At 44.8% G+C, this 14,570-nt stretch overlaps 1 protein-coding gene across 1 annotated transcript in view; it reads right to left on the reverse strand.

Moving 5' to 3' along the window:
* The window catches only part of Ust (uronyl 2-sulfotransferase), a 342,351-nt gene that overhangs the window by 86,649 nt on the left and 241,132 nt on the right, over positions 1–14,570 (reverse strand). The gene's annotated exons all lie outside the window — the stretch shown is intronic.

Here is a 14,570-nt window from a genome sequence, read left to right on the forward strand (position 1 = left end):
GTAGAGGACTCCTTCGCTTTTTGGGTCTGAACTTCTGTCTTAGAATGTTAACGTTCCTGGTTCCTCTAGATTCTTGAAGAGGATTCCCTGCTTTGTCTCCTGAATATTATGTCAATGACCAGCATTGGTTCTAAACATAAGTTTTATTATTTATTTATTTAAGAGGGACGGAGAGAGATAAAGAGGCAGGTAAAGAGAATGGGCACACCAGGGACCCTAGCTGTTGCAAACGAACTCCAGATGCATGCTCCACCCTGGACATCTGGCTTACATGGGTACTGGGGAATTGAATCTGGGTCCATAAGCTTCTCAGGTAAGTGCCTTAACCACTAAGCCATCTCTCCAGACCTTATCATTTCTGTTTGCTTGTGTGTGTGTCTGTGCTGGTGTCCACTGCTCTTCCACTCAGTGCTGTCCTCTTCCCTCACAAGTCCCCGGCGATTCCCTGGTCTTTTTGCTCCCCTTTGTGGAACTGGGATTACAGCTGTATGTGGCCATGCTTGGCTGTTAACATGGGATCTGGAGTCAAGCAGCAAGCAGATTCAGGTTCTCATGTTTGCACATGCAACTGCTGAGCCATCTCTGTAGCCCTGAGCACAAACTTTTAATGTGGCCATCCCTGGGCTCTGAGCCATCTACTGGGGCATCACTGGCCCTTCAATATGTCACTTATACATCAATTTTTCCACAGCCACTGTGTCTGCCTGCTTCAATGTGCACACCAGGCACCTCCCTCCACCTCAACCCCATATGGAAACAAGAGGATTGATTGTAGGGCTCAGGAAGTCTGGGCTCAGTAACTTGAGTCCCGACTGCTCCTAGGACTGAAGAGCATCTTGTAACTAAATCACATGCAGTGATCTTTTTCCTCTGCATCTCCTAGGCTGTCCACAGTTCCATTATTCTCACCGAGCCCCTCAAGAAAGAAGCGTAACCAAACCCATGTTAACAAGGGAAGATTAGGTTTCTTATATGTGAAATATGGTGTGGAATGCTATGTGGTAATACCCATATCTTTATGGCCAAAATTTTCTTTTAAAACACATGGCATATTTTTGTTTGTTTGTTTGAAGGAGGGTCTCACTCTACTCCAGGCTGACCTAGAATTCACTACATAGTCCCAGGTTGGCCTCAAACTCACAGTGATCCTCCTACCTTGGTCTCCCAAGTACTGGGATTAAAGGTGTGTACCATCACGCCTGGCTGGCTGGCATCTTTTATGGAAAATTAAATTTAAGTTATTATAAGTTTGGCCTATAATTGCATGTTTTCAGTAACACATATTAATTCTTTGATTATTTCAGTTGTCTTTATCCATTGTGAATTAATAGTGGCCCATTGAGTTTATAAAAAGGTGGGGACCCCAGACGGGCTTTCAAAAAGGCACAGTGCCCACAGGTGGGGTGCCAGGTTGGCTTCCTTAAAACAGTCCTCTGAACCTTCTGGAAGCCACACCTGCCGAATCCAGTGCTGTTCCAGGCTCCAGGGCAGGAAGGGCGGCCAGGTATGCAGAAATTAGCCAGCCCGTGTGGTTATTTTATTGGGCAAATAAATGCCTACAGATTCTAGTCTAAAACCACTGAACCCAACCCAGTTTTGTACAAACATTTTCAGAGGTGAAAGTGGAATATATTGTCAGTGGCTCGTTCTCATAGTATTATTGGCTAACAACCTTTTACCGTCCGTATACCATCTGCACAACGGTGTCTTTAAATATAGGTAAGACTCGCTGGAAGTTACTTATAAAACTGTTAGATAGCACACGGTATACACCAAGTGAGGTGTGAGGATGCAGGGCCTTCATAAAAGAAAGCCCATCTTGGCAAAAACATTTGGAGCATAAATTTTACAGAATCATAAACTTCAGAAGCTTAGTTCTGGGGTTACTTGAAAGAAAAAGAGGTTTATGCTGGACTTGGTGGCACAGACCTGTAATCCTAGCTACTCAGGAGGCTGAGGTAGGAGGATCACAAGTTCAAAGCTTGCCTTGGCTACAGAATGTTTTCCAAAGTCAGCCTGACAGCCAGGCGTGGTGGTGCACGCCTTTAATCCCAGCACTCGGGAGGCAGAGGTAGGAGGATCACTGTGAGTTTGAGGCCACCCTGAGACTACGTAGTGAATTCCGGGTCAGCCTGGGCCAGAGTGAGACCCTACCTTGAACCCCCCTCCCCCTAAAAAAAACCCAGCCTGGACAATTACATGCCTCCAAACAAAAGGTAAAATGTTGGCTGGGGACAGAGCTCATTGTAGAGCACTTGCTTTAGTGTGCATGAGGCCCTAGGTTCAATCCTCAGGATTGAAAAGGAAAAAAAGAGGCATAGGAGGTTTGTTATGTCTTTAATGTTGTTAGTTAGAAAGAAAATAAGACACACCTCGCCTGGGATTCTAACTTTATATTTTCTTTAGTAAATAGTTTTTAAAATTCATTTTTATTTACTTATTTGAGAACAACATCAAAGAGAGAAAGAGGCAGAGAGAGAGAGAGAATGGGCGCGTCAGGTCCTCCAGCCACTGCAAACGAACTCCAGACGCGTGCGCCCCCTTGTGCATCTGGCTAACGTGGGACCTGGGGAATTGAACCGGGGTCCTTAGGCTTCACAGGCAAATGGTTAACCGCTAAGCCGTCTCTCCAGCCCTAACTTTATATTTTCAACCAAAAATTTCAAATACAGCTTACATCTATGATTCTATACTGTCACAATATGACTTAGTGCAATTTTATTTCAGAGATTTCTAATGGGTTAACTCACAATTATCTGCTCGTTGTGTCTTTAACTATCATGCTGAAGCCAGGCGTAGTGACACATACCTTTAATCCCAGCACTTGGGAGGCAAAGGTAGGAGGATCACCCTGAGTTCAAGGCCACCTTGAGACTTCAGAGTGAATTCCAGGTCAGGCTGAGTTAGAGTGAGACCCTACCTCGAAAAACAAACAAACAAACAAACAAAAAAGAACCCACTACTTAAGTACTGAACTCCATATACTTGTGTATGCTATAAGAAGCTATGTTCCAAAAATAAGTTCATTTATTTAGACATAGAATAGAATAACTTTTTTTTTTTTTTTTTTTTTTTTGAGGTAGTAGGGTTTTACTCTAGCCCAGGGCTGACCTGGAATTCACTCTGGAGTCTCAGGGTGGCCTCAGATTTACGATGATCCTCCTACCTCTGCCTCCCAGAGTGCTGGGATTACAGGCGTGAGCCACCACACCCGGCTTAGACACAGAATACCTTCTTGCCACTACCTGGAAAAACCAAAAACCCAAACCAAACCAAAACAAACAAAACAACCATGCTGAAATTTTCAACAAATTCATGATGAGGTTCATTAATTAGATAAAGGTATCTACAGTATAATGTGAATTAAGCATCTTGGCCTCAAGTAGCTGATAAATGATTGTGTCTGTAGTCCCTGACATGGACTTCACAGTATGTAACCCTGCTAACGTTTCTGTGTGTGCATGTGTGTTCAGATGTGTGTGCTCTGGACACATGGATGTGTAGAACAGAGGAAGACATCATTGTCTTCCTGTATGACTCCTCTACCTTATTTCCCTGAGACAAAATTCCTCATTGACCCTGGAGCTCTCTGTTTGTACGGTTAGGTTGGCTGACCATGGAGCCCCAGCTCTCGCCTGTCTCGGCCCCGCATCAGTGCTGGGGTTATGGGCGTGCACATTCATGCCCACCTTCCGTTTCTTAAATGCTTTCTGTCAATGACTATGGTTTCCATTACCACATTTAGATTTTTTTTTAAATACCCTCATTTTCTTGTTTTATGTTACTTTTGTTTCTGGATCTTTTAAAAAACGCAAATTATTCATTCTTTTATCTTTTCCAACACCCCAGCCATACTTACGTTACTTGCTTATTTATTTAGACAGGGTCTCACTGTGTATCCTGGGGTGGTCTTGAATTCACTATGTGGCACAGCCTCGCCTCAAGTTTGTGGTGACCCATCTGCCAGAGCTTCCCAAGTGCTGGAATCACACGTGTGAGCCACTTGGCCTGGCACCAGGTATGCTAATTTTAGATTTTTTCATACTGTTTCTTAAAAGTCAATCGGAACACATGATTTGATCCAGTAGATTCTGCTGCCTGTCTTTCTTGGTATTTGATATATTTTTTCATGTATTTGGGCTACAGGTTCATTTTAGTGGGAGAGACCCTCTCTTTCCTGTTTTCTTGTCCTTCCTTTCCACTCTTTTCCTTCCATCTCCAATGCCCTCCCCTAACTCTGTTTTGTGGACTCCAGGGCCCGTGGTCTAGAGCCAGTTTTTAATTTTTTTTTTCCCAAGGTAGGATCTCACTCTAGCCCAAGCTGACCTGGAATTCACTATGGAGTCTCAGGGTGGCTTTGAACTCACAGGGATCCTCCTATTTTTGCCTCCCAAATACTGGGATTAAAGGCGTGCACCACCATGCCCAGCTTAGAGCCAGGTTTTATTTATGCTTCTCATCCTAGGCAAGCAACGGGACCATCACAAACCTGATCACGAGGCAGTCGGCCATCTGCTTCCTTGCTCCGAGTCTCTGCCTCACTCCCCATCTCTTTAGAGACACTAGCTCATCCTAAACCCACAGCGCCAGGCAGCCAGCGAGCTTACATTCATTACATTCAGCTTTCCTTGCCCGAGAGTAACGCAAGGGCAGCCCCCCACCAGGGCCTGGTCTGGCCCACGCCTTGGCAGAGGCTCATTCAGTCCCTTTGCCCGTAAACCCAAGTCCTGGCAGCCAGAATCGGATCTGACCAGTGCCCCGCGGGCCTGTGGCTTTACCACTGCTCAGCACACAGGCACTGCTCTTTACCTAGAGAGAATCTTCGTTTTTTTTTTTTTTTTTATTTCTTTGGGTTTCCTCTTTTAGAAACTTATTTATTTACTTTTAATTATTTCTTTATTTGTGTGGCTTACTGTGTGTGTGTGTGTGTGTGTGTGTGTGTGTGTGTGTGTGTGTGTGTACACAAATGCCACAACACACAAATGGAGATCAGAGGAAGACTTATACTCTGCCTTCTTTGAGACAGAGTCTCCTGCTATAGCTAGTGACCTGACACACTGCAAAGGGGTCTCAGACTGCCTTAGGTGGCTTGTGAGCTTCGGACTCTCCTGGCTCTGCTGCCACCTCCCATTGTTGAGGGACACTGTGGGATCACAAATGCATGCACCGCTTTGCATCCAGTTTTATGTGGGTGCTGGGGAATCGAACCTAGGCCACGCAGGCTTTGCAAGAAAGCACCCTCAGGGCTGGAGAGATGGCTTAGCAGCTAAGGCGCTTGCCTGCAAAGCCTAAGGACCAAGGTTCAATTCCCAAGTACCCGTGTAAGCCAGATACACAAAGTGGCACATGTACCTGGAGTTTGTTTCCAGTGGCTAGAGGCCCTGGCACATCCATATTCTCCTTTTCTCTCTCTCTCTCTTCCTCCTCCTCTCTGTCCCTCTCAAATAGATAAAATAAAATGTTAAAAATATGTTTTGAAAAAGAAAGCACCTTTATAACCAGTAAGCTGCAACATCAGGGGGAAGAAGTTTGGTAAAATGTCAACTCGGTGCCAAAGACATGGCACACATTTATTGAAATGCCATGCATTACGGTTATTATTATTATTTTGCTTCAGATATCAGACAGCAAAGGACAACCCACAGAGTCATCACTGTGTGTGAGTCTGGGGCATTCTTACAGGTGACCCTGTTGCATCACAGTACTGGCTTTGTCACAGACGCCACTGTGGGAACTTCCAGATTTGAAGTATGCCATGAACACAACAATTCTCACCGTCTTAGCTCTCCACAGCCTTTGTTTGTAGTACAGACTCACTCAGTACCAGGCAGCTACTCCTTTGAAGATGATCAAATTTTGATTTAAATTGTGCTATGCTTAGGAAATAGCCATGGGAATTTGAGTGTCTGATAAAAAGAGAAACCTTTCAGACAACGCTAGTGTTTTTCAGTAAAATGGTGTCATAAATAACTCAACAGCAGAGTGAAGTCCAGAATGCCACTGCTACACATTATTTAAAAATCCTTAAATGAGCTGCGCATGGTGGAGCACGCCTTTAATCCCAGCACTTGGGAGGCAGAGGTAGGAGGATCGCTGTGAATTTGAGGCCACCCTGAGACTACATAGTGAATTCCAGGTCAGCCTGGGCTAGAGTAAGACCCTACCTCAAAAAAAAAAAAAAATCCTCAAATGATCATACAGATAAAGGTATACCTTTTCGTAGTTACCACACAGTTGAAATGCTATTAACTGACCTACAGCCCACAGGAAAAAGCAGATTGCGGATGTGGGCTCCGCTTGGAAGTGCAGTGGCTGAGACTCTGCATCTTGGGTGTCTGTGAGTCTGGTCTTCAAGGCTCGGGAAGAGTCACATGGCGGGAGCCTGCCGTGAGTTTTCCTAACAGTCTCCTGGCTTAATGAGGCATCTGCACCAGGCTCCTGGGCTCCACTGAGCAAGGTATTCAGACCATGAAAAAAGGCTGGAGGCTGCTTCTGCCTCGAGAGGACGGCACTGATGACACTTAGGAACACAGAGTCATAGAGACTATCTCCTAGGAGTGATTACAATGGCGATACAGATGAACCCCTTAAAAGACACAGCAAGGACTGGAGAGATGGCTTAGCGGTTAAGCTAAGGACCCCGGTTCGAGGCTCAGTTCCCCAGGACCCACGTTAGCCAGATGCACATGGGGGCGCATGCATCTGGAATTCGTTTGCAGTGGCTGGAGGCCCTGGTGCGCCCATTCTCTCTCCTTCTCTCTATCTGCCTCTTTGTCTGTCACTCTCAAATAAATAAATAAAAATATTTTTAAAAAAAGACACAGCAAATCAGGTTTACAGAGAGGCCCACTTCTTTAAAAAAATTTTTTTTTTGTTTATTTATTTAAATATTTGAGAGCGACAGAGAGAAAGACAGATAGAGGGAGAGGGAGAGAATGGGCGCGCCAGAGCTTCCAGCCTCTGTAAACGAACTCCAGATGCATGCACCCCCTTGTGCATCTGGCTAATGTGGGTCCTGGGGAACTGAGCCTCGAACCGGGGTCCTTAGGCTTCGCAGGCAAGCACTTAACCACTAAGCCATCTCTCCAGCCCGAGAGGCCCACTTCTATATGCTTTCCCTAGTTATGCTAGAGTCATGCACAGTCACTCCCGTAGGTCTCCTGTAAGGGTAGCAATGTGATCTCATTTGAATGATCATCAATGTATCCTATGGAATTGATCATTAAGTAGAGAATTTTCCATGCTCCATTTTTTTTAAATAACTATGGAAAATTTAACTTTGGACTGTTTTCTATGAAATACCAGAAGGGAAAGGTGCTTGTGAAATGTAGGCTGGAGATCAGAGGGACCATTGCAGATTTTGCTTAATGGTTGAGTTATGAAGTAGAGAGAAACAAACTATTCTCCTCAAATAATTTCACCTGTTAAAAGAGGCTAGTGGTATAGGCCAAGTCTCAACACGGTGTAGAGTTTCCTGGAGGCAGAACTGACCAGAAAAAGCAAGCTCAAACAGATCTTCGCATCAGCAGGAAGCTTTGAGAGTGTCTGAAGGGCAGGGATGCCTGGGAAATCAACTGTGCTCTTTAAGGTTTTTATACCATAAAAGTTATTTATGACTCCTTTGGGCCACACAAGTTTCTGAAAACCACAGAAACTATCTTAGCTTCATAGAATTTTGATGATTTTGCCTTCCCAGCTGAAGAAAGTTCACAATTCTCTTTCTCTTTATTTCACATCCAATAGTCTAATAGTCTTTGGCCTAAGAATCCAAAACAAACCACAAAAGTCACACTTTTCAAGTTCTGGTTTTCCAGAGTATAAACAGAATGTTTGTGGAATTTTTTTTTTAAGAGGCCACAGCCTCTAATTTATGTGGCCTTATAATCTCACTTCAGAAGGTCATTATGGGTCCACAATAAGATTAATGAAGAAATATCAAAAGTAAATGGGATCATAATTTTAAGTTCACTGGAAATTTCCATTTCCATGATCCCAGTTTCCTGAGTAACTGAAAATTGTAAGAAGTAGAATTTCATCCAAGTCTTCCATGAATATTTGAAAATTTCCATAGTGTACAGTGAAAAACAAACAAAACAATCACAGAAAAAAAAATACTCCATGTACTTTTTCCCTAGCCACAATTCTTGCGTTCTTTCCTCATTCTTCTACTTTGCTTATTTGTTTGTTCGTTCATGACTGGCCTTTTCTTTCCTCCCTACTTTCCCTCCTCTTCCTCTTCCCTCCTTCTTGCTTTTCTGCTGTGCGGATGATCTACTCCAGAGACCCACACATGCAAGGCAGGGGCTCTACCTCTGAGTTACACCATAGCCCCTATTTTCTTCCGAAGGTTTCTCTTGAAGTTTCTTGGACTGCTTTCCAGCTGGAGACCTCTATAACTCTTCAAACTTTCACCTTGATAAATTTCCACCTAAGTCTACTTAGAGAGCTTATTTCTGAGCCCGTCATATGTCCACTTCCAGGGTTCTTTCTGGTTTTGGATGGAGTGAACAACACTGGATATAAAGGGAAAGGCTGCTGAAATCAAGCCCCTGTCTTCCACTGCTTCTGGGGGTTCTCAGACAGGCCTTTTTTTTAAAAAAAAAAAAATTTATTAGAGAGAGAGGGAGAGAGAGAGAATGGGGCTGGAGAGATGGCTTAGCAGTTAAGGAGCATGCTGCGAAGCCTAAGGACCCTAGCTCGATTCTCCAGGTCCCACATAAGCCAGATGCACATGGTGGTGCATACGTCTGGAGTTTGTTTGCAGCCGCTAGAGGTCCTGGCATGCCCATTCTCTCTCTTCCTCTGTCTCTAATAAATAAATGTACAAAAAATAAAAAGTCTTTAAAAAGAAAGAAAGAGAATGGGTGTGATAGGGTCTCTAGCCACTGTAAACAAACTCTAGACGCATGTGCCACCATGTGCATATGGCTTTACATGGGTTCTGGGGAATTGAACCTGCGCCCTTAGGCTTCTCAGACAAGTGTCTTAACCACTCAGCAATCTCTCCAGCCCTCTCACAGGTTTCTTAAAAGATATTAACTCACTCCAGGTGTGGTGGCACATGCCTTTAATCCCGGCACTTGGGAGGCAGAGGTAGGAGGATCACTGTGAGTTCAAGGCCACCCTGAGACTACATAGTGAATCCTAGATCAGCCTGGGCCAGAATAAGACCCTACCTCAAAAAAACAACAACAACAAAAACAAACAAACAAAAAAAAAAACCCAAAAGATATTAAGTCACATTTTTATTCTATGCAGTGATAAACCAGGACAGTGTCCTTACCAACGTAAACCATATCCTTACTTTGTAGAAGTTGCCTTTCAATACTCTTTTACCTTATTAACCTTTTCTGTCTTGTTAGATTTTAAGATTAATTGGCCATGGGTCAAACCAAGGCTTCACCAATAACGAAAAAAATTCAAGTCATCATAATTTCTATATATCCATCCATGGTATTGACTGGGGGTCACTATTAAGACAGTTTCCTAGATCTTTTTTTTTTTTTTTTCCCTGAGCCACTTCACTTGAGACCTGTGATGGCTTGAATGTGAAACGCTTCTCCCACAGCCTCATGGGTTTGTGAGGAACCCTCATACTCACATCCCCTGCTGGAGGAGAAGCCTTGTCGGAGGCAGGGTGTCAGTGAGAGTGGTCCTCGAGGTCACTTTGGCATTACCGGCTGTTCTCTAACTCACTGGCTCTTGCTGCTACCGCCCAGCTGCTGTGACAAGATTTGTCCAGCCTCTGCTCTGCCATGCTGAAGCCTTCTCTTGAGACTGTGAGCCTGAAACAAACCCTTTCCTGCTGTAAGCTGATCTGTGGGCGTTTGGTCCCAGCAACAAGAAGGCAAAGAAAAGCAAATATTTTATCAACTTAACTCACAGGAGCTGCTCAGATGGACAGCTCAGCTTGGCAGTCTAAGTCTGTGAACCTGGTTGGCACTGAGACAGTGAAAGGATCGCAAGAGGAAAAATCCTTAAAAAAAATTTTTTTTTTTTTCCTGGTGAAAAATTGATTAACTGTATTCGTCAGAGGCTCCCTCTTAGCTTTGTTTCTTCCCGACCTGCTTCCAAAGCTGCAAGAGGCCAGAATAGTTCTTTGTGTTAACCACAGAAACGCTTCTGTCTCTCAAGGTGCAGTGTTCACTAACTAACCAGACACTTGGCTGTCCTTGGACACGACTCTTATTGGGCTCCCAGTACCAGCTGGCCACTGGGTTGTACATTACATCCTTTGTCTTATGCCCAACATTCATGTTCCAGAGCTAGCCTAGCAAACTCCAGTGCCCACAGACGCCAAGTAACACACAGACATGATGAGTAGGGCACTACCTCTGTGGCCTCATGCAGCGTAGAAGCCTGAAGGCCACTGGCACAGCACCCTCCCTGTCTCAAGCGGGCAGCTGATGCCTAGCTCTAGCCACCATTGCTGCATGGAATTGTGCAAGGGTTTCCTGATCTTCTGATTTTTCAAGAGAAGCTAGAAAAATGGATTTGTGTGTGTGTGTGTGTGTGTGTGTGTGTGTGTGTGAAACTTCACTTTTTTTTGACATATATCTGTATGTAGGAAGTGTGTTGTGTAAGTATGTGCTGTTGACTTTTACATAAATGCTTTGTGGTTTGAACATAAAATGTCTCCCATAGACTCGTGTGTTAAAATACTTGATCCCCAGTTGGAGGCCTCGTTTGGGAAGTTTGTGGAGAATTTAGGAGGCGGAACCTTGCTGGAGGAAGTGTGTGACTGCAGGCAAGCCTGGAGGTGTCATAGTCCAGTTGCGTTTGGTGCTCTTTGTTTTGGTTTTTTTTTTTTTACTTCCTCCATGCTGACGTGAACGTGTGACACCAGCTGTCTTCTCCTGCCATGGCAGTCTTTCCCTCGGAACTACACGCTACGATAAACCCTTTCCTTCCATAAGCTGCTTCTGGCCCTGTATTTTTCCAGCAGTGAGACGGCAATGGAAATACGCAGAGTCATCCAGGGAATTGACCCATGGGGTTGGCTCTGCTTCGTGTCAAATCTCAGATCTCAGGTCTTCCAACCTCCTGCTTTGTGCTCTGACCACAGTACCCATCACTGCCTTTAGTTCTTCCTCCAAACCAAGCCACTTCCAGCGATGCCCTCTCTGCCAGGCTGCCTTCTATCTGTTCCGCATGTTCTGCGAGACTCAGCTCGGGCGGTGCCTCCTCCAGGCAGCCTCAGGACACAACCTCTCCACAGTTTATCTGGCACCCCAAACTAACACCCTGAGGTTAGACTCCTAGATACGTCCACTGTCCCCGTAGCTTGCTCAGATGAATGAATACACATTTGATGGCCGAACACACACACACAATGAAGATATTCAATAAGAGACGAAATTACAACGTAAGCAGCAGAAACTAGAACAGGGCAGCAGAAACGTTTGTTCTAACTGCTGATGTGTTCCAAATGCTAGAAGGATCTATCACATAGCAAGCACTCAAGAAATGTAAAAATAAATAAGTAAAAAAATGACCAGGGAAGAAATATTTGGGGAAGTGGTATTAAAAATGGTGGTTTTCAGATTCTTTTGCCATACCACAAGTTTCCAAAGAGCTTCTCTTGACATAAAGATTATTCTCGGGCTGAAGAAATGGGCCACGGCGCTGGCCTGTGACGCCTAAGGACCTAGGTTCAACTCTCCAGAACCCACATAAGCCAGACGCACAAGGTGATACATGCACACAAGGTGATACATGCACACAAGGTGGCGCACATGTATGGAGTTCAACTGCAGTGGCTAGAGGCCCTGGAGTGTCAATTCTCTCCCTCCCTCTGAATCTCATTAAATAAATAAATAAATAAATATTCTCAATAGTTCCTGTTCCCCCACACACACACTCCAGTGTGTGTGTGTGTGTGTGTGTGTGTGTGTGTGTGTGTGTGTGTAAGGCAGGATCTCATGATGTAGCCAAGGCTGGCTTCGAACTGGCAACCTTTCCCATAGTGTCATGAGTGCTAGAGCCACCATACCCTGTTTACATGCCTCACCATCCCCCCGGGAGCAGGCTTCCTTCCACAGCTTGCTCAAATACACTTGAACTATTTTTAGCAGTTCATAGATGACACAGTGTGAAGTGAACTGCAGACCAGAGTCTTCTGACAATTCAGGGTCGCATCAGGCACAACACTTAGTCCAGTGGCCGCAGCCCCCGTGGGCAGCATCTTTTCATCCCCACTCTCCCTGGTTTACCCTCTGTGGAACCGAGCCCTCGGGTTCTGAAGCACAGGAAATCACGAATCTGGGCTTGGAAGCTTCCCTTGCTCCTAGGTACCAGACTCATTTCATTTCCTAGGCTAGAGTGTGCAGAGCTGAGCTGAGAGATAAACACCCTTCCAATAAACTATGATCAGGGAAGCAAGAAATTAATGACCCTATCTCTTGGTTTGTGGGCGGGAGCAGGAGGGAAGCAGGTCCAAAGGCACCGTGAGGTGTCATGGGCCTACAGTTCTATTACAAGGACATCTGAAGGTCGAGACACTTCCCCACAGAGTGCGTGTGATCAATGTAAGATTCAGGACTGGATACAACTGCATCCAACACATCTGTTCTTAGTATTCCATAGATGTTTTCGATCTCTAATCATCAACAATAATATAAGGACATATCGTCACTTTTGACAGCCAGTATGAGAAGCATGGTATGCAGGGGTCTGGGGTTCAGGAGGGGTAGAGGGCTGCTCGCGCTGTCTTTGAGAGACAAGGTGGATGAGAGCAGTGGAGAAACACAGCCTCTGTTGCGAGGACTCAGGATGGAGGGGTTTTGTACCATAGGATCACAAAGCCAGTTGCATGTAGCAGTGAAATTGGAGTCAGTGGGTAACAACCGCCTTTTCTGAATCCACACACACTCACACCCAGAGATTGATTATTTAGAAGATTTCCAGGCATAACTTCTCCACACATGGCCAAATGCGAATAGCCAGCTGATGTCATCGCTCCTAGTTCAGTAAGGCTTGCCCCTTCCACCACCCCTGTTGACATTTTATTGCCAATGTAAAGACACTGAAAGGGCATGGGACCTTTAGGAGCTGTGTTGGGTTATGAGGACCCCACTTTGCTGGAGGGACTAATGTCATTCTCACAAGATTACCTTAGATCTTAAAAGCATGTGCTGCCTTCAAGCACATGGGCCCCTTTGTCTCTTCCTCTTTGCAGAGGCTTTCTCTTCCTTTCCAACTTGTCCCATGTTACAAAGCATTATGAGACCCACACTCCATGAAGCTACCTGATCCCAGACTCCTCAGTCTCCAGACCTATGAGCCCAAAGAAAGCTGCCTTTGCTCAAGATTTTAAATATAAATCCTATCATGTCATCCCTTCCCTCAACTACAACACAATGTCTAGAATTCTTCATTATCCTTATCATAAATCCTCAAACACTTAGGCTTTCTTGGCAAGGTCTTTAAAATTTTTTTTTAAATATTTATTTGTTAGAAAGAGAGAGAGAGAGAGAGAGAGAGAGAGAGAGACAGAGACAGAGAATGGGCGGCATTCCAGGGCCTCCAGCCACTGCAAACGAACTCCAGATGCATGTGCCACCTTGTGCATCTGGCTTACGTGGGTCCTGGGGAATCGAACCTGGGTCCTCTGGCTTTGCAGACAAGCACCTTAACCACTAAGCCATCCCTCCAGCCCCTGCCAAGGTCTTTGATGAGTCAGTTACTATCTGAGTCAGGGAGTCAGGTAGTTTTGTTAGGCAGTTAGGGTGACTGGACCCCTGAAAGTATTCTTAAAGTCTCTACTTTGCTAGAGATCGAAGTATGATCTGACTTCTTATCTTTTCCCTAGATTTTTCTTTCCACAAACAACCTGGGTCCTTCCTGGGAGGGAGATCTTCTCTCTTATGATTTAATCCTAACATTGTGGTTCAGCCCCCAGAACTTGGGTCCTTAGGCTTCACAGGCAAGTGTTTAACCGCTAAGCCATCTCTCCAGCCCAAACTCTCTTGGTGGCCCATTCATCACTGGTGAACCTTCAGGTTCTGGTGAGTCTCCCCGACCCACACTCCCACATGGGCTCTTTACCTGCCCTCCACACAGCAGGAGCTCTTTGTACTTTCTTTTCTTTCCTCTCTCTTTCTTCCAGGCCCACAACGTGGGCTCTCAGACCACATGGATGTGTTCATTTTCTGTTCCTTCCCTGTTTCTCAATAAATATATAATACTTCTCTCAATAAACATATAATAATTTAATAAGTATCTTTCTTAGTCTTATTTTACCCAATTCTGGTTAGAAGTAGACACCAACCTAGGGTTTCAGGACTTTCCTGAACCCCAAACACCTCGTTTCATATCCACCTCTCTAAAGTCACGTTACACCAAAGCTTCCACCCAGTATCAGGGACTCTTGACATATTGTACTCGCAGCCCATTATGTCTCCCAAGCACTTGTTTAATACCTGTGTTCATTACCAGTCCCAGATGACTAGGTTCACTAAAGACCCTGATAAGAAAATGCCAGACCTACCAGGTTTATCTACAGTTAAATGAATGAATTTAGGAAGAAGAGTTCAACTTTTAAAAGAGTAGCTCCAATTTCAACAACTGGC

This window comes from Jaculus jaculus, chromosome 9 (assembly GCF_020740685.1).
Source record: "Jaculus jaculus isolate mJacJac1 chromosome 9, mJacJac1.mat.Y.cur, whole genome shotgun sequence".
NCBI classification, from domain to species: Eukaryota; Metazoa; Chordata; class Mammalia; order Rodentia; family Dipodidae; genus Jaculus; species Jaculus jaculus.